The sequence below is a fragment of the Triturus cristatus genome, chromosome 12 (genome assembly GCF_964204655.1).
Source record: "Triturus cristatus chromosome 12, aTriCri1.1, whole genome shotgun sequence".
Classification (NCBI taxonomy): domain Eukaryota; kingdom Metazoa; phylum Chordata; class Amphibia; order Caudata; family Salamandridae; genus Triturus; species Triturus cristatus.
Genome location: NC_140595.1, coordinates 703,446,056 through 703,466,686, shown reverse-complemented (window position 1 = coordinate 703,466,686; position 20,631 = coordinate 703,446,056). Strand labels below are relative to the sequence as shown.

Genomic DNA, 20,631 nt, shown 5'->3' with positions numbered 1-20,631 from the left:
GTGGGAGTGCCCCCAAAAATTTGGGTGGGTTTACTTGGGGAACACAGGGGGACCCTGGCTTAGCCAATTCCCCTGCAGCAGATACTCTTGTCTGTGATGGTGGCATGGGGTTTGCCAACTTCACTGCCTGCCCCAACACTTTGGGTAGGTACAGACAGGAGCCCTACATCAATGGTACAAAAGCTGAGGCCTACAGAGACACTGGAGCTAGCATCACAATGGTGGCCCATTGGCTAGTTCCCTCTGAGCAGCTTTTGCCTGGTTTCTCCTACCAGGTGACCAACATTGATGGCAAACAGAACAGTCATCCCATGGCAGATGTATGTCTCAGCTGGGGAGGTGTCACTGGCCCTAAAAGGGTGGCAGTGTCCCCAACCTTGCCTGTAGACTGCTTACTGGGGAATGACTTAGAACTCTCAGCTTGGGCTGGAGTTGAACAAGACACCCATTCTAAAATGGTAGGCCTTTCACAAAAGGGTAGTGGGGTTGTGCCATTCACAACCCCTGTCCAAATAGATTTCCTCCCTGGAAAGGTTGGAAGGGCAGTGGTAGCCACAGCCCAGGCACAGACAGACTTCCCTGTAGAGACTGGCAGAGCTGTGACAGTCACAGCTCAAACACAAACTGAGTGCCCCCCTGAAAAGGTTGGCAAGGCTGTAATGGTCTCAGCCTATACTCAGACTGACATAGGTGTAGTGAAGCCTGAAACTATGGATCACCCCACACAAACAGAGAGTAGTGGGGAGGAAGAAAAGTCTCCCTCTCCCCAGACATTAGGAAAAAGTCAGCCTCCTCAGGGAGCTGACCTCACCCCTTGTGAAGGAACTGCCCCAGAGGTAGCCAGGCCTGGCCTGGCAGAGCCTCTGATGTCAGTGGCCCCTTCCAAGGTGGGACCCAGTCTGGTGCAGGTAGCCTGCCTCTCTCTACCCTGCCTCAGTCAGCCCAGGGCTGCAGAGGTCAGGGAGGCCAGTGGACCCCAAGAGGGCCCCTGTCCACAAGAACCCCCCCATCAAAAGAATGAGGATTGCCTGGCTAGTAGCCCTAGTCAGGTGATGGGTAAAAACATTCCTGAGGGATCTCCTTTACAGGTAGTTAGGGACCTCCCCCAGAGGGATTCTGTTGGGTACAGGCAAACATGGGACCTTAGGGCCCCAGACCTGACCTGTCCCTCCAGTAAGCCCACAAAAGGGACCCAGCCTCCAGCTTTAGGTAGCCAGAGGCTGACCCTGAGAGCACAGTGCAACTCAGTTAAGGAAAGAAAGGCATACATGGTGGAGGGGGATTGGAGGAAGGTGAGGCCTCACTTTGAGGACACTCACTTCAGTACTCCATCTCAACACCAGCCTTTTACTTTGCCAAGACACACCAAAGGTAGAGATTCCCTATGGTGGAGACCCTCTGATACCCTTAGGGTGAGGGATTGCTTAGTGGACCATGAGACAGGGGGTAACCATGCCAGTGCTGGTTCCTCCTTATATGGCCACTTGGGCAATATAGGCTTACCTGGTCAAGGTCAGCCTTATCTCCCTTCGTTTGGGGGGGGGGTTGTGTAGGAAGGTGGATATCTGACTATGGTTACCCCAAAATTTTTGCCTAGTGTCTAGCTGGTTTTTCGACTTAGTTGGCCTGAGATCCTGCTATTCAGGATCTCAGCCTGGCTGTTCTCTCTTTAAAATGGACTCCATGTACCCTAGGTACATACCCAATTGGTTGGATCACCCTGTCAGCCCCTGTACCAGTGTACACTAGGTACCCAGGGCATTGGTGTACCCAAGGCCTGCCAGGGGCTGAAGCATGTATTATGCCACCCCAGGCTTGGCCTAACAATTTGACACAACTGGCTGATCACTCAGCTGGGGTAAGTTGGTGTAATCACCTCTTACTTAGGTGTAGTATACCTATACCTAACCTTAAATGGGACACATGGTAACCTATAAGTCACTCCTATGGCAGGCCTTAACAATCCTGAAGGCAGGGTGCTTGGTTCCATGTGAGATGGTGCGCTGGCATGAGCTGAGCCTGTCTGCAGTGGTCGGAACAACTTCCTTCTACTGTTTCCAGATATCGTCATACCATATACTCTTAAGTGCATTATGAACCTCGCGGTTAAATGCTATCTTTGGTTTGGCTTTATCAAAACATGTCGAGTAAGGTGTCATACGAATTGGAATACTAACCCCTCGCCAATTCTGGCGACGGGGTTAGCATTCCACCCTTCTAGAGGGACAAGACATGTACAGTACCTGAAACCCGGGTAAAATCAGACATAGCCTCAGCTCCACAAAATGGATGCTGCCACCACAGACACAAGTCTGCCCTCCTGCTGCTGGGAGTCCTTCCAGCTTGGGAGGTGTGGACAAAGGGTTTCCTGCCAGGGGAGGTGCATGCACCACCCCAGACAGGATTTTGTGTATTGGTCAGGTAGGGCTTGAAAGAAACCAGACATGCCTGTGGCTCACAAGGAGCCTCGGTGCATATGCCAGTTCAAACCGGTCCTGGGGCACACCAGTCCTGGGCCTGGGGCGAGCTGGACAAAGGATTGGGGGTGTAACCACCCCCCTTCCTGGTCCCACCCATAGGGAGGCACCTAGCAGGTAGTCCGGCCCCTAGAATCCGCTTAAAGGTAGGAGCTGTGTCCTAAGACTTCAGACATCCTGGAATCAACTTAACACTAAGAAGAAGACGGGAACTTCGACGCTCTGCTGCACAGAGGACTGAAGCCAATCTCCCCTGTGGTCAGGGAGTGACCACCTTGCTAACGCAAGCACCATCCAGCGAATCAACGTCTGCTTTGCCGCCACCTCCCGCCGGAGCCCGAGCCCAGAGACTGACAAGACCTGGACCTCCAGACCTCTCTCCACCCGATCCACAGTCCCTGAAAAGAGGAGACCCGTGGAGGCACCGAGACACGTGGAGCCAGCCATCTTGGAACGACTACGACAAGCTGACAAGTGCAACAACCGAGGCTCCCTCCAAGTTGTGCTTTGGGATCTGAGAAGCCCAACACCCGAGCAGCATCTGCACCAAAGGTGAGCCCTCCAGCATCTCCACGATCTGCGTGGGGCCCTTCTGCATTTTGCCACTCAACGCGCCAAACCGGTTGCTGGCCCACTGGCTAGTAGCCATCTTGGCGACGAACTTCAAGAAATACACCGCTGGTCTGGTTGCTCCAGACTGGCCCTTGCTCCCCTTCAAAGGAGCAGTCCTTCTGACCTTGCTGGTCAGAACCATCAGCTTATTTCATCTCCTACAACAATTGCTTTTGCCAAGGCTTGTTTGCTTCGATCAAGTCACCGACACCGCCGACAGCGAGAGCCTGCGTGGGACAGCTCGTGAACCAACTCCTGGACGTCGTCGACCTCCAGGGACCACGTGGCTGCAGAGACAAGCTACACCTTTCTTCCTGTTTGCACCCGACATCGCCTGGTACCCACCTGGTGCCACGCTGGTCACTGGCTAGTGACTGTGAACACTGTCCCCTCTGCTTACAGGTCTTCAACATCTCCGATCCACTCTTGGATCCACTGCATCTCTCCCGGACCGACCGCCTGCAGCATCTTTGTCTTCAAGCTCCACGGAACAGATAGAAGAAACCCGACGCTCTTCGAGGCCTATGCACCCGCTTCCTGTGGGTGAGGTAAAGCTGGCACACCTGTGCCCAAGTGTAGTATTGCATCTCTAGTGCCTGTGTTCCAAATCTTGAGTTCCTAGTCCATCCGGAAGATCCTCTTTGCAGTAACTTTGTACTTTTTACGCACCCATTGAAACCTATGGGAGCACGCGTGTGACTATTTGCTCTGCACACGCCACCCGTGGACCTCCTGGTCACTAACTGACGTTAGCTCCTTGTAGGCCCAGCGATTCTAGAGGCCCTAGGCCTTTTCCCTTTTCTGTTCGTGGTACTTATACCACTATTTTAGTATATGGTTCGAGTGGCCACCAGGGCCTATCCACATAAAGTGCAACTTCTGTGTATTCTGCTGTAATCTTGTTTGACGATTTGTGCTCCTGTGCTCATAAAGAGACTAGGGGTTACTTTGAGAAATAAATACATATATATTTTGAATATATATCTGTGTGGTGTCCTTTCATTGGTATAAAAGGGGGTTACATTTGGTAAAACAGCTGGCTTAACACGCTTCACGAGTTTAGCCTCAAAGACTGCTTAGCCTACGCTACCACTAGGGCAGCTAGTCCGAAAAGGTTGACTTACAACCACACCATAAGGGTTGCTTGGCATGGTACAAGGTGATCACTTTAACTAGTGAGCATCATATACCAGGCCAACTTCTCACAAGGAGCATCTGCAGGAAGCAGCTATTTATGCTGCTCCCTCCAGGCAAGAGCAATATCTTGATCTTTTTCCCTGCCTGTATCAATGCAGGCAGGAAAACAAAACAAAGTCTCTCCCAACCGGCGGGAGAATTTTGAAAGCTTTCGCCCACTGGGAGCAGGCATTGTGTTTGCTCAAGTTTGGTGGGAGTTTTGAAAATACTGCCGCCAGACGGAAGGAAACACTAGCTTTCATGCCCGCGCTGATGCAAGTAGAGAAACTTCTGTATCCCGGCAGTAGGCTCCCTGGGACACAGCAAGTGAGCTTGGCTGGGGGATGAGGACCACAGGACCATAGAAGGCTCAGAAAGAGGGGCAAGTGCCACCCCTCACTTTTTGTAAAAGTAGCAGCTGTGGAGGATGGAGTCCCCAGGGCCCTTTTAAGGCTCGGGAAGGGGGGGCGCACAGCCGCCCTTCCCCTTATTTAGTCCTTTGGGTGCCGGAACCAAATGCGGCTTCGGGAAAGGGGGGGCCCACCTGCCCATTCCCTTATTATTTGAATCAGGACCCAGAAGATAGGGTCCCCGGGGCTGAATACACACCCTTAATACATACCCCCCTCCCTAAGCCTCGTTAGGTCTTCAGGATCCCATCCCACAGGGCTGTGTATTTTTTTAAGTGGAGGGGGCCACAAGCCGTTATCCGACCTGTGGACCCCATCCTCCTTGGCCATTTACTTTTTTTAAGAGGAGGGGGTTCTCCTTCCCAAGCCGATACCAGACCCGGGGAACCCATCCCACAGGGTCACTCATTTAAATAAAGGGTAGGAGGGGCACATTGCCCCTATCCCTGAGCTTTGTTAGTTCCTGGGGACCCTATCCCCTAGGGCCAATATTATATAAATGGCCCCCATCTCAAGGCCCATTTCAGCCCGGGCAACCCCATCTTCCGGAGCCCGGTTTAATTTTTATCAGGAGGGGCATGCAGCCCCCTTCCCCGGGTCAAATTCGGGCCTGGGATCCTATCTCCCATGGTCCGGTGACATGTCTAGTGGGAGGGTGGCAATTGCCCCCCCCCCCCCTCCCAGACTGATTTCAGCCTCTGAAACATGTTCAGGGGGTGGAGAGCTTGTAGCCCCCCTCACTGGGCTGATTTTGGCCCTGTGACTCCATTCCCCCTGGCCCATGACATTTTTAGGGAGAAGGGCATGCGGCCCGCTCCCCGATTTGGGTCCAAGGGACCCCATACCCTGGAGTTCAAGTTGGCTTTTTTGGTGCCTACTCAGGGCACCCACCATTGTCTCATTGGGGCTGGCCTCCCCTTTTTTTAACATTTTGGTCCCGGGGGTGGGCTGTATAGCCCGCTCCACATCGAAAGAAATGTTGGCCCTTTGGGTGGACACTTAGGGTCCTCTCAAAGTTCAGGGAGGGGGGCCGTGTGGCACCCCCTCACCATATAACCCAATTTTGTCCCCAGGGTTGGGCTCACGATATATATATAAAAACAGAAAATATTGACTATGGCGAAATGAACATACAAGGTTGCATAGACGAGATTAGGGAACAGGTCAGGCTTAAGGCGCATTAGCTTGTGCGCTTCTTTCTCTGAAAGTGCTCAATATAACTTTGGCTAATTTGATTAAGAAACAAGAAAATTAATTATAAAAGTACTGAATCTGTGCACTTGTTATAATGGGAGAGTTATGCAGAAGACGAACTTGGGGGCATATCAGCAACAACCTGCGATAATTATCGCTAAGGACACTTAGTGCTAGGATAATTATCGCCGGCTAACGTGAATTTTTATCGCTGAGATAGCGTGCTATTAGCAACGCTTATCTCAAAAGCGATAAAAATCCTAGCGCTAACTGCCAAACGTGAGATTATCGCTGGAAACCCAGCGATAATCAAACGAAGTTTGGCGTTAGCTTGATGATAGGGCCTCACATACTTAGCCATGATATCCACCTTTCATAGGATATCATGGCTAAGTCAGTCCTGAAGCAGGCGTAAGGAAAGTGTAGCGATAACAGGGGTTATCGCTACTTTTCTTGCCGCTATGCTTCATAGCGTCGGGCTTGATGATAGGAGAAATGTCGCTTAGCGACATTTCTCCAGTAATGTCAGGTCAGGAACGCCCACTTTGCATCTCATTAGAGATGCAAAGCTGGGTGTTAAGAATCCGGGTGCTAATGCAAGGATTCACGCGTTAGCGTGACCTTGCTAATTAGGCAATAAAATTATCACCGCTTTCGCCCGAAAACGGACGGAAAGGCGGTGATAAATTTATATCGCCTCGTTGGTGATATGCTCCTTGGTTATTCTAGTTGGAAGAATAATGGAGCTGATAACTAATTATAAGCAAAATATTTTTCAATCATGTCACAAGTTCAAGCCATAATGTAGTAATTGTCCCATGACCTCGAATATTTTAAATTCATACTTACTTTTATTTATGTTGTAATTTGTAATGTAGGCAAGAAATTGATTAGTATTTCCTTTATGTTTATGTAGAACCGGAGTATATAAACTGTTTACAAATGGCACTTATCTGGTGACAAAGGCTGTCAAGAGCAGCTGAAACGCGTCCTCTCTGATGCTGGCCTGATGGATTAAATCCCGGAGTTCTGTGCTGAAGTTGTGAATACAAAATTTAAATATATATATATATCCACAAAAACTCCTTCGTCGTCGGGGGCCCCCAACCCTGCAGGGCGGCCTCAGCTGCCAGGGACGAAGCATCCTGGTAATAAATACACCAAAGAAAGTTGCTGAGGCCAATTCACGGAATCACAGTATTTATTCTCCAAGTGAAGAGTGGCTGCAGATTAGAAAGTCTATCATTTCCTGACGCGTTTCAGCAGTTACGCCTTAGTCATAGGATCGAGGTATAAACAGTGTCCAGACACAGGTGCTTTAAATCTCCTGCATCACGTGATCAAAGAACAACCTTCAAGTCCCAGGATGCATTGGTGAAGTACCTTAGTGTTGTGGTGAGTATGTTTGTATTGCTAATAGCGTTTTTCACTACCACCATCAAACACATTTCATAATTTGCATGCATCCTGTTAATAAAGTGTCACGTGCATAGTAAAAATATAAAAATTTCAAAGAGTTCTGGACAGATTTCGTTTTTCAGTCTGTAAGCCACATAGAGCACAATGTCTCATGAAATGGAAACCGGAATTGCAAGGGAGAGGACATCTCTCCCTTCTCCCTGTCTCACCTCCGTGCTTTTTTGTAGCTGGCAAATCGAGATGGATTTGCCAGCTACAAAAAAGCACGGCTCAGCTCCTACCCTCAAAGTCTCGGGGTGATTCGTCAAGCGGGGGCCGAGAAAAAAGGGGGGTCCCAAAACACGTTTTCCCCATGCATTTTTCCATAGGACCTTTAGTCGAAGGTACAGCCCGAACGGCTGAACAGAATTACTTGAAATTTGGCAGAGAGGTAGTCCTCAGGTCAGGGAAGTGCCTTTTGCAGGTCTGGTGTCAATCTGTTCAGTATTTCCTGAGAAAATAGCATTTAAAAGCATATACATATCTATAAGCGCGCACCGTGCGAGCACCCTAACGTGCGTGAGCATAATTCTGATTGGTGGTTACATGTTAGTCAACGTTCGAATCGGTCGAAATCAGGAAGTGTCGGCCGCCATTTTGTTTGTTTTCAGTGCGAGAGTGAAAAAGGAAGGTGGCGAACATGAAAAGGGGGCAGGGTAGAGAGTTCCTGACCCCCTAGCTTTTGTCAGGGGGTCCCTGAAGGACCCCGAAGGCAGAAAAAAAAAAAATACTTTTTTTTAAAGAATCGCGGGGGTGCGCGCATGGTGAAAAACCAAAAAAAATAATACATAAATAAATTAGCATTTAAAAAAACGTACAAATTCACTGAAAAAATCATAGGTTTCACACACGTTATAGTTAGGAATTAGCATTTAAAAAACCTTGCAAATTCACTTAAAAAAACATAGGTTTCACACATGTTATAGTTAGGTGGATATATCACTCGTAAAAAACCAATGAAATTCCCCCGTTATAGTTAGTTCAGATAACTATAACTCGCGCGACCGCCACTCTATCTCAAGGATGATGTCATGAGTGATGCCACTGACCATGTCATGAGTGATGTAATATGTGACGTCATCAGCAGTGGATTGCGGGCGCGCGAGTTATAGTTATCTGAACTAACTATAACGGGGGAATTTCATTGGTTTTTTACGAGTGAAATATCCACCTAACTATAACATGTGTGAAACCTATGGTTTTTTAAGTGAATATATATATATAAGCATGTTTACTAACCACGTTCAGCATTGACCATTTCTGAGGACCCACGGCAAGCATCAGAAAGTATTAATATTCAAAAATAGGAAACAGAGCAACTTCTGTAATTCCAAACAAGCAGACCTAGACTGAGAATACAATACTTCAGTAATTAAAAAAGTACACGGACAAAATAAGACACAGTGATCGAATGTGTTCTACAATCAACATGTTCTTTTCTTCAGTATTCTTCCTGGGTTGAGCCATGATTTTCGGTAGAATTATGTGGGACTCAAAAATATCGTTGGCAGCGGTGGGATTCGAACCCACGCCTCCAGAGAGACTGGAGCCTAAATCCAGCGCCTTAGACCGCTCGGCCACGCTACCACATGCAATTCACTGCACATTTGCTCTCTTTTGTCTAACAAAAGGGGAAACAGGTCGGGGAAGTTTCATTTAAGTGACTTAAGAAAAGAAAGACGCTAGGGAGGGAAGGCTACACAAGCTTCAGAGAAGGACGTATTTGTCAGGACATGACGGATTACACTGTTGACTGTTTGCCAAAGCCCCGCCCCCACAGACACACACCCCGCTGACGCACTCTTACCAGCAAGCAAAACTGTTGCACCCAAGAGAGCAGCGATGCACAAGTGTAACTAAGTATTCCAAAGCTGCTACTTTCTCACTGCTAAATTGAATCTTTAAGTTAATAATGTTGACAAACTGGTGTACGCTCCCCATTGGTCAGTGTCAACCGTAGCTCTGAACCAGGCTGCCTGACGGTTAGGTTTTTTGTCGGTGTTTTGAATGTAGTTGATATTTCTACAGTGCACATCTAACTTGAGGCCTTGGGGAGTGGATGAGGGGAGGGCGGCGAGGTTTCATAGACGTCTTTATGGCTGGCCAAGAGACATTTGTAGCCTCTGGTTGTCGACCTCGTGGTACCTTTACTCTACTGCACACAATGGTGGTGGAACAGCTTTAGGGTGCGGGTGCTGGCGAGTTCAGCAGCTGCCAATCACGTCGGTGTTTTTAATTAATTTTATTCAATGAACTAGTGTGAGAGAAAAACACATTCAAGGGGCAATGTGTGTGTGGGGGAGGTGTGGGAGGAAGGATAGATCCCAAAGACATTTTTTCTAAAAATGGGTTTCAGTGCCGCCCTTAGAAACATTTTCCTAAATATATTTGCTAAAATGAGGTATGATAGCGACTGATCATTTTATAGTGACCACATTATCAAATGCAATTGTGTTTGGGTATTAAAAAAAAAATAGCAATTGGATGTCCACCTCGGCTCAACAAACAAGCCAGACTTTACCTGCACTTCGCAGCTTATGGTGGTCTAGTAGGGGCCTTGACAATGTATCTAATATGTTACAATGTGCAGCAACTGCTATATATGGCAGCCCTTTGGAGCTCAGGAGTGGTACTATGCCCACCCCCTGCATTTGCTCCAATCTGAATCATAAATGCAGTGAGCAAAAACAAGCCGCCCACATGATACATTCCTCCACAGCTGAAGTGACGCTCACCGCAAATACACTGTCAAAATAATAAGGGCCAGGATGAGTAAGAGAGGTACGGTTTAAAGCACCCTATTGAATGATGTGCCAAGAAAAAATAATGACAGTGTTCCAAGTGGACCTAATGACAATCACCCATCAGAATACCATGAAGGAAGGCAGCTCAGAATATTGGAGCATAATCATCCCCTCGGACTTCAGTTTCAGAATATTGTTTGCCAGATTAAAGTCCTCATCACCTGTGTCTACTGGAATCGAGACAATTCCAGCATACAAACTGCAGCCTAACTCTCAACAGTACACCCTTGTGATCTGGAAGCCTTTATAGTATTAATCGAGGCTGACGTATCCCTTAAATTGTTCAAAATAGATTTTTAGATCCTTTTTCTTATTTTTGTCTATCTAGACTCTGATATAATGGGCAGTCTCTGCATGGTGAGCCACTGATATAACGTTGGCCTTTTTTGCTGCAATACAATTTTTTTTTTCTTAGTTATACCCAAAACCTCTATTCACCTTGAAAGTACCTGGACTCACTTTAAAAGCCGTAAGGCATCCACGGCTATCCTACAGATAATACCAAGAGTTGCTCACAGCTCTCCTTTATTAACCAATCAATAAGGATTTATAAAGCACGGCTAATCACCCGATAGGATATCCAGGCGCTTGCAGGTCTCAAAGGCTTATTCGAATAGCCATGTCTTGATGGCCATTCGGAATTCCAGAAGTGAGGTGATGGTCCAGAGGTGCGTTGGGATATTAATAATATCCATAGTCATCCTGAAGTCTATTCTTGATAATGCGCATCCACCCTCAGAGCTCTTTAAAAAACACAAATTCACTCAGACTTTACACACGATAATAATCCAAACTCACACCCAGCTCAGCATAAGATAACACTCAGATTCATTTACTCAGAGCTCGGATCGGCTGGATGTTGGATTTCCGACCCGATTACATACGAACTCGTAATGAGCAACTGTCTCGTTCACAAAAACATCTTACACCTGAGCTTGAATAACTTTCGGAGTACTTATGCTGTGATTTTTAACCCCAAACCTGATTTACAAATTCCTCAGACAAACTCCTTTCACTGTTACAATTTTATGATCATTACTGACATGTGCATGTGTGTTCTAACCTTATAACTGTTAATTTTCTGCCTTTTGGAAAGTTTCCAGTTAACGTGTAATGACGCTTCTGAATTACAAAAAGGTCTTTAATTTATTTTTCCTTTACAAAGAATTGTTTTCTTGATGTGAAGGAACATCCTCACACTACTAATGCAAAATTTCCAAAAGGAAGAATTTTTTTTAAAATGCCTCCATTTTAAGAAAGACAAACCTAAATATAGTTGGGCATGAAATAAAGAACAAGTATTAGTATTTCTGATTTCTAAAGGGAGCATCTCTCTGCTTCAGCCCCCTAACTTTGATACACCCCAAAGGCAGCAACAAAAAAAAGAAATTGAAAGGTTAGCACTACTGTATTCTCTTGCTGAAATGTATCAAAAGCATTTAGGGGGTTCTACAGACCATGCTGCACGGCTACTTCCCACACCACTATCTACATACTTTAGTCACTCTCCTTCTGTCATTGGCATTTTTTTAATTGGCTTCACTTTTTACGTCTTACCTATAGACAGCTTTTAGCAGTCTATTGTCGAAAACATTTTGAGTAAAATACCAATACTTTAGAATAGACTTTGTTTCAGCATATTGCTTATCATATGTTTCCTTTCTTGTCAATTGCCTTGGCTTGCTTCTTGTTCAATGGCTTCCTTTTTAGGTCTCGCCTGACCCAGCGCATGCGCTGGTCTGGCGAGCCTTATTGAGAGGGCTCCAAAAAGTGCTTCCAGGCCAGCCTAGAGCTACAGTGCATGTGCGCGGGCGCGCACGCCGCGCTTTACCACGATTACTTTCACTTTCATGTTTGATAGTGATCGCGATCACTTTCACTTTCGCGGCCGCACGGCCGCTTTGCATAGCCAATAGGTCTCGCTTTTGGGACCTTATAAGTATTTAGTTATGCAACGGTTGCATGGCTCAACACTTATATTGTCCCAAAGGCGAGGCCTATTGGCTATGCCAATGCTTGTTCTTCTTGTGTTTGTCCCTCTCCTGGAGAAGACCTTCTTTATCATCCTTTTACTGGATAACTTGTATCCTTACATGGCTCACATAAAGGAACTACTGTATATTTTTTTTTTTGGGGGGGGGGGATACTCCATGTGTTTTCTTGTTCTCTCACCCATCATAATACTCTTCATATTGCTTCCCCGCCTCTCCCAGCTCATCTGTGAGAGCACAGCAACTGGTGTATTATTTTTGTAAGGTTGTATTAAAGAGCAGGCTTTGCATGAAAGCACAGGGATTGGCACACAAAGGCAACAATCGTGGTGCTGAGAGAGGGGCAGCATTTGTTGCATTCCCTCAACCTGTCTTTGAGGTCGAAGATGTACTTAGAGTGACTGGAAACATGGCTCTTTTTCTGGGCCCATAAATCTGTTTTCCTGACTGCTGCAGAGCACTAAATGGCTGGATCATGTGCAAGGAGCTTTTAAATTCTGTTCATATTCTCATGTATAAAATTTGAAAAATAAATGGTGCCATGTAGAAAGATTTAACAAATTTAATTCAGTGTCAGTTTTGAGATATCTTCAGATATGTGCTTGGTTTTTCTCTGGTATTTTTTATTTATTTTATCTTTTGTTATCAATGCTTTGCAAACAAACACTGATAAAGCAAATAGCTTAACACTAACATTATAAAGGTAATGTTTGTTTTAGAGAGTTTCTGAGTTAAGTGTGTCGACTTTAGAGAGTGCACTGTCTGAAAGAATTGGCACACCACTCTTCTCTGTGCCAGCACTCCCGTTTACTTTATGCTCCAGTTTTTCATGAGTGCATTTTGTGAGACTCTGTACATACGCACAGTACAAATGTTAACCTTGTTGGCTTTGTCAATGTTTGTTTAGAAGTAACAAGAAATGTGTTGTGTGTCTAGAGATGCAGACAAACTTAATTTAGTAAGCAAGTGATCTCAAGAAGTAATAATACTTACAATATGAAATTATGAGTGGGTTTTTCCACAGACTGACCTTGTTAAAGAAAATGTAACATCAGAAAATCTCAAAAAGTGATGATATCTAGGAAAACATAATCAAGTTTAGGCTATGCCCAATGCGGCTGGACCTCTCAGCTGCCTTCAACGCTGTCCACCATCTCACTCTTATAAGCACCCTGGAGACTTGATAGGAATTCACACGCAATATTCTTCACTGATTTGTCTCCTGCCTTTTCAACCGATAACAGTTTGCTCACATTGTTACCCCCCTCCCCCCCGGTCCCAAAACATCCCCATCAATTGTGGAGTCCACTAGGGTTCCACACTTGCCACTGTCATCTTCAACTTCTACATGGAGCCACCTGGTGCTCTACTAACAGACAACACCATCAGGATTCAACAATGTGCTGATGGTTAACAACTCTAGCTCAACACTTTCTCTGTTTCAGACGCCCATCACCTCTGACACTGCCCACACTTCATCTGAATGTCCAGTGCCTACCTGAAGCTTAACCTAATCATGGCAGCATTCCTGTTGCTTTCCAAGAACAACAAACAAGAAAGAGTACAGATCTGGTGCAATGACATGTACCTTGATGGCCTCGAACCACCGCTTTCACTGAATGCCACGTCACTTGGATTCTCCCTGGACACCAACCTCGCCCTCGAGGAATGCACTGTCAAAAAAGCAGAGACGGCCTGGTAGGAGCTCTCACTTCTAAAGAAAGTGAAACTGATTTGTCTAGAATCCAACTTCAGAACTGCTATTAAAGCCTTTGTACTCTTGCCTCTGGATGGTGGTGACATGCTGATCCATGGTCTCCAAGACTCCACACTAGCACCCGTTAAGTTAACTCTACACACACCTCACCGAGGGCATGAAGAAATATGATCTCATCACCCACATCCTGAGAGAACTCCATTGGCTTCCTACGCCTACCTGCACCATCTTCAAAACTAGCTACATTGTTTACATTTAGCAGACAAACTCGTCATCACTGTTGGTTCTTAGCACACCCGCATCCAGGACACTATCAGACGGCAAACTAAGAAGTGCAAGAAAGAAAAATACAAAGCAGCATTCCTTTCCCATCTATGCACCCAAGATCTGGAACAACATCCCCTTATCCATCAGAACGGGCCTAATACAGCGCTAATCTAGGAAAGAGTTGAAGATGCACCTCTCTGAAGAACACTATAGGGCATATTTACAAGCCCTGTTTGCTACCAGAGCGTCACTTTTCTTGATGTTCCGGTGGGCTTGCGCCATTTCCCATATTTACAAGGTGGTGCTAGGCCACTTGATGCCAGCTTGGAACTATGCCCCTTATCGCCGCAGCCCGCTACGGCAAAGGGGCAGGCAATGGGTGTTGCTGTGGGCGTTCCACCGCAACACCCATTGCTTTTTTACACTGCCCCAGATTTACAAGGCGGCGCTAAAAACTAAGGCCTGATAATACCGGGTCATAGAATGGCGATACGAGGAGAAATTATTAATTTCTCCTCATTTTTTGCTCTTTCCATGTGTGCTTTATTCTGCAGCACACATAGAAATAGCAAATAACTATTATTGATTGTTTATGTGCAGGCAGGTGCCCCTGAAGCGTATCACCCTTGCAACATGACGGCAGGGTGCCTGCGCTTGCACTAGGCAGCTTTTTTACTGTCAGAGCTAGGGGAAACACAGGGGTGTGCTGTATTTTTTGTATTTACGGCACATCCCTGTGTTTAAAAAATGTCGGAGTGCGCTATTGCCAAATTCTGCGTAACACTGCGTTCCGGCATTTTTTTGTAAATATGCCCCGATGTTGCTATGCATTAATGATCCACAAATCAACTCTGCCTCCCTTAACTGCTTGGCTTATACTCTGCACAGCATGCGTTCTCTATAGAAATATCACATACAGAGCTTGGAGGAAAATCTGGAGGTATCACCCTACAGCAGCGATAACATTATGTCGCAGTTAGCGCTTCAGTGGGAAAGCAGCACATCAATAAAGGTGTATGGCGGTCAGGCTGGTGCAGTAAAGTTCTGGTACCCATGGGTTTTGGCTGAGATATAAAGTAGTGCAGTGCTTTCTGTAATTCAGGCAAGATTAGCACCAGCAAAAGGTTAGCAGTATAAAAATAAAAAATAATGGAAGGACGGGGCATGTACCAGCAGTGCCCTGTTGCCATCGCTTATTTCGTATGCTTTCAGACAGTTAATAAAAAATAGCAACACGCATCACTCAAAGTCTCTGGCAGGGCACAGATGTGCAGTAAGCAGTCACCGCTCATTTCTACCCTCTTTTCCCTATATTACTACGATGGGAACGGACCCTTAAGTGTACTCAGAAAGAGCCTAAGGGGTATATTATCAAGCCCAATTTCGCCGCTTTAGCAGCCTTCTTTTCTCCACTTTGCATGTCAGCGATTATTATCGCTAATGACATGCAAAGTGGGCGTTCCTCACAGAAGAACATGGGTAAACATCGCTACAGCTGCATCGCGATATTTACAAGGATGCCCCAGACTCGCGAATCGATGATCAAAGTCACGCTAAGGCCCCTTTATCGCAGGATTTTAACTCCTGCTAGTAATCCGATTTAGCCATCTGTAACATGGGAGGTGGATCTCAGGGCTAAGTCCACACCTGCCTATTATCAAGGTTTACATTATCGCAGATCATTTTTCGCTGCTTTTCTCACGCTAATGCATGTTATCACCCTCCATCGCTGGATTTCACATCGCCTGGGTGAAAAGTGTTAATAATACGTCCAAGCGCTGAAATCCAGCGACATACGGCGATAATGAAAATTGCGCTATGCGCGATTTGCGATAATTTTCGCATGTGCTTGATAATATGCCCCTAAAAGCCTTAACAAGGCACGCTTCATAAAAATTACAATTGCTGCAAAAAAATCCTCTTTTTGTGACTCGTCATGACCCGCCAGGGCAGACCCAGATTACAAACCCTTCAGAGGTACCTGCTCGCTAAAACACTTCCTGGGAGTGGAAATTGCCTAAATGTTTACATCTGTGACTTGGTGAGGATTGCGAAACTGGAAGTAAACATTTCCTTAACTAAACCCAATGGCGTTCATGCAAAATCTCATCACGCTGCGAGCAGGATTCGAACCTGCGCGGGGAAACCCCATTGGATTTCGAGTCCAACGCCTTAACCACTCGGCCATCGCAGCTGCCTGACAATGACGTCACTGTTCTTGTATACGAGCAATGAGACACGGCGACAGCTTGTACGCAGCACCTTTAACGCTGCCGTAGTGTAAGTAAAGCACAGTTAAGCCTGGCAGTTCTCGCTGGACACCGCACACGGTGACCCGCACACATACAGTACAGTGTAAGGCGAATAGCCTTTCAATATACACCATATGCACCAGTCCTAAAAGTTGACGTATACAAAAACTGCTGTAAGCAGCAGCCCACGTGTATACACTGAACCCAGTAACTATGTTAGCTGGCCTGTGCATATACTACAACACACTCTAAATCTAACAACCCCTAAGTATATATACTTTGAAATCAGTAACTGGCGGCTGGGCTGCACATATGTTACACACTGTAAAACGAACAGATTTTACATACATACTGTACACCTACCCCCAGTGGCCTACGTATACAAAATGACTGCTTGTAGCCGACACATCCCCTGGAATCGGATATTCACTGAACTCAAAAACGCAGCGCTCGCGTGACGTTGGCATTCATTGCAACATTAAAAGCCACTGAGTAAACTTAGCAAACACCTGTACATACTCTGCACATATGCAGTCTGCACACATGCCATGCACAATGTAACGCTAAAAGCACCTGTGCATCGACACTTCAAATAAAACCCCTAGCTACTCCTGTGTGCATGGGGGCATCAGCCCCTGTTACCCGCGCACTCATTGGTAACACCATCAGCTCCTCCTGTGAGTGCGCCCTTCACAGAGCGTCCCTCCTAACTCCGCAGTGGCATAACAAAGGTGCCAGGGGCCCTGGCGCAATAAAGAAACAAGCGCCCTAGTCCCTGGTTTAGCACTAAATAAACTGCTATAATTGGGGTGCAGCGGGGCCCCGGTGCCACTGCACTTGCCGCACTATTGATAGGTACGCCCCTGCCACTCCGATGTGTACTCACAGCACATGGTAAACCCAGCGGGGCCCCGGTGCCACTGCACTCGCCGCACTATTGATAGGTACGCCCCTGCCACTCCGATGTGTACTCACAGCACATGGTAAACCCAGCAGCCCCGATGCACTTGTATGCATCGGGGCTTGTATGTACATATATACTTTAAGCATTAACCCTTCGAACTCACATTCTACGACTTGACGCGCACGGATTGGTAGATAAGTACATGCATGAGTGACGTATTAACCATTTCAGTACTCATATACACGAATATGAATGGACTGTATAGAGTTTGCCCTGTGTCTAATCACTGTCTCACCCGAAATATTTTTAAATAAAAATAAGGACGCTGTAAGCAGGATTCGAACCTGCGCGGGGAAACCCCATTGGATTTCGAGTCCAACGCCTTAACCACTCGGCCATCACAGCAGCTGTTGGAAACCGTTTGTGTTTGTTTCTACCAACATGGCGTAGCTGGACAGAGTGTGACGGAGTATCTACGTGCAAGACACGAGTATATTCACTATTCATTTCTACACACACAAATATTTAAATCACCTGATAAATTGAAGAAGTTGTGTCTACACTCAATGAGCTGCACGTGGAATGCACGCAGGAACTGCAACTGCGCAAACATTCCTCCTCGAGCCCCAACTGGCCCTTTGTTGTATGTGGGAAATACCGTACTTCACGTGCCTCGGGAATTATGGGCACTGTTTCACAGATCCCTATGAAATATGGGTTGCATCACCACACTGACAGCCCCCAAACCCTCTTCAGCGCGTTACTCGTCTTAGCCGGCAATGTTCTATATTTATGCGGCATGGCTCTCTAAATTATGCAGCAGGAAAAGGCTAATTATGTGGCATCATGCAGCAGATACTCTTTAAGCATTTTTTGGGATATGTTTGAGCTAGGCAGCACAGAGTAGACTGAGATCTGTAAATGTGGTTGATAGGCTACATATGGTTTTTTAGCTGCAGTACTTGCGCGAGGTGACCTGGATGATTTGCAGTACTTACGTCGGATGTGTGCAGGCAAATTTCCAATCTCGGTTGTACACTAAGCACCGTCTCAGCCATATATATATTCCTGTCTCTAACAACTTCTTCTCTTCCACTACAAGGTGCGGGCATGCTTCAGGCTCTAACAGTGCCTCAGAGAAACTTAACCACAGAACCCGGTAAGTGTCAAATGAAATAAAAATAATAACACAATAAAATGTAATTAATTACCCCTTATGACTACTAAAACCAGTTCACTCTCAGGGAGACTATTTCAACCGTAGGTTGAGGCCTCCCTTTTCCTCCTCCCTTATTCGGTGGTCAGTAGGAAGTTGTTTAATATTCATTGTGCTTTTTCCCAGCATAGCACCTCAGTTTGGACCCAGCTTATGCAAATTAGTCGTGAACCTACTCCGATAGGAACAGTCCAGCCCGAACAGCCAGACCACAGCCTCCTTGCACCGGAACACAAGCAACCCAAGGCCGGGTTCGCCCTGGTTGGGGCTTGTCAGTTGGGTGTGCATTGCTTCCAGTGGCACAGTGACCATGGGATCCACATCTGCCTCGCAGGGTGGCATATCACTGGCACTAATTTGCAGTAATCACTAGTGTCTAGACTTATTGCAAGCAGCCCTTCCATCATCTTTTTGTGTATTTGAGGAACACCCCCCTCACCACATGCAGTCTGACCCTTTACACCATAGATGCTCTCAAATGCTTTCCGAGGGGCCCGAAGTGTGGTCTGTGGGGAGCCCGAGGGCAGCATTGAAGGTAGCAGGGTGGGAGTGGGGCTTTGTGGGTGGTTACATGTTGCAGGAGACTTCATTAGAATATTTGACTGAAGTTCAGTCAGCTTGTAAATAAAAGCCTCCCCATTTATTTTGCTGAGTGATTGTGCTTACGGATGTAAACAGCAGCCCGGTGCTGCTGTTAACCGGGGCCACATGTGAAGGCCAGGAGAGCCGCAGGCAGCTCCGGGCCCTACTGTGAGAATCACTGCTGTAGGCGATGTCTGGATTGGATGTGTTCTGGTGATGAAATCTCACCACAAGCCTTGCATGTCCACTCCTTTAGGTAAGGCCTCGCATGTAGACTTCCCTGGCAGTGACATTTCCCTCAACATTTCCCTGCCCCCCTTCGGAGGTAAGGACTGTTGAGTCAATGTTCAAGGAGGTCTCCCCACAGCCTCAGCCTGTCCATCATATTGGGAGTGGATTCGGTGTCAGAATCCTCCCTGACACGAACCGCTCCACTCCCCCCATGGTACGCCCGTGCAATAACCCCTCACCTTGCAGACCGTGCACATGTGATAACTGCATACTTTAAAGCCGTTATCATGCTGATGTATGACCAATATTGCCTGTTCTGTGATATTCCATACTGATGAAGACTGCTGCGAGTGGGAACAATTGCTCATATGTTTTTAGGCTCAGTGTCTCATTCCCACGGTCCCTCACACCCCCAACTGCATGGTTAGACACCCTGGGAAAGTTTGAGCCCCAGGCCTGACCCGAGTCTGCGGACCCTGCTCCTGCCCCCTCCCGCGCAGCCCCCGGGGGTCCAGTGGAGATCAAAGAGCCGCCTCCCCGCGCGAGCACCTCTCCCGGGCCCTTGCGCATATTCACAGTTACTGTGGCGGGTTCAAAGCCAGGAGGTAATAGTCATAAACAGAAGGCGACGAGGCCACGAGCTGGAGGGGAGGCAGAGGTGTGAGCCTGGGAAGCGGGCCCGGCCCTGAGGTCGCGGCAGGGGGGGCTCTTACATCACCAGAGCACGAGGGAGGAGTAACACTGGAAGGGAGGGGGAAGCGGGGTGAGGCAGGTAGAGTGGACCGACTGGGGCGTGGTCTTACATCACAAGAGCACGAGGGAGGGGTAACACTGGAAGGGAGGGGCAAGCGGGTGAGGCCAGGTAGAATGGGGGTGGCTGGGGGTTGGGAGGGGGGTGGTATTACATCATCAGAGCACAAGGGAGGGGTAACACTGGAAGGGAGGGGCAAGCGGGTGAGGCCAGGTAGAATGGGGGTGGCTGGGGGTTGGGAGGGGGGTGGTATTACATCATCAGAGCACAAGGGAGGGGTAACACTGGAAGGGAGAGGGAAGCGGGTGAGGCCAGGTAGAATGGGGGTGGCTGGGGGTTGGGAGGGGGGTGGTATTACATCATCAGAGCACAAGGGAGGGGTAACACTGGAAGGGAGGGGCAAGCGGGTGAGGCCAGGTAGAATGGGGGTGGCTGGGGGTTGGGAGGGGGGTGGTATTACATCATCAGAGCACAAGGGAGGGGTAACACTGGAAGGGAGGGGCAAGCGGGTGAGGCCAGGTAGAATGGGGGTGGCTGGGGGTTGGGAGGGGGGTGGTATTACATCATCAGAGCACAAGGGAGGGGTAAC

At 47.4% G+C, this 20,631-nt stretch overlaps 3 non-coding genes across 3 annotated transcripts; all 3 read right to left on the bottom strand.

The window, feature by feature from the left end:
- Nucleotides 1–8,832: 8,832 nt before the first annotated feature.
- Nucleotides 8,833–8,914, bottom strand: TRNAL-UAG (transfer RNA leucine (anticodon UAG)). The gene has a single exon. It is a non-coding gene; the product is annotated as a tRNA-Leu (tRNA).
- A 7,304-nt stretch (nucleotides 8,915–16,218) lies between these two features.
- TRNAS-CGA (transfer RNA serine (anticodon CGA)) lies at nucleotides 16,219–16,300 on the bottom strand. The gene has a single exon. It is a non-coding gene; the product is annotated as a tRNA-Ser (tRNA).
- Nucleotides 16,301–17,585: 1,285 nt separating this feature from the next.
- Nucleotides 17,586–17,667, bottom strand: TRNAS-CGA (transfer RNA serine (anticodon CGA)). Its single transcript has one exon. It is a non-coding gene; the product is annotated as a tRNA-Ser (tRNA).
- Nucleotides 17,668–20,631: the final 2,964 nt, after the last annotated feature.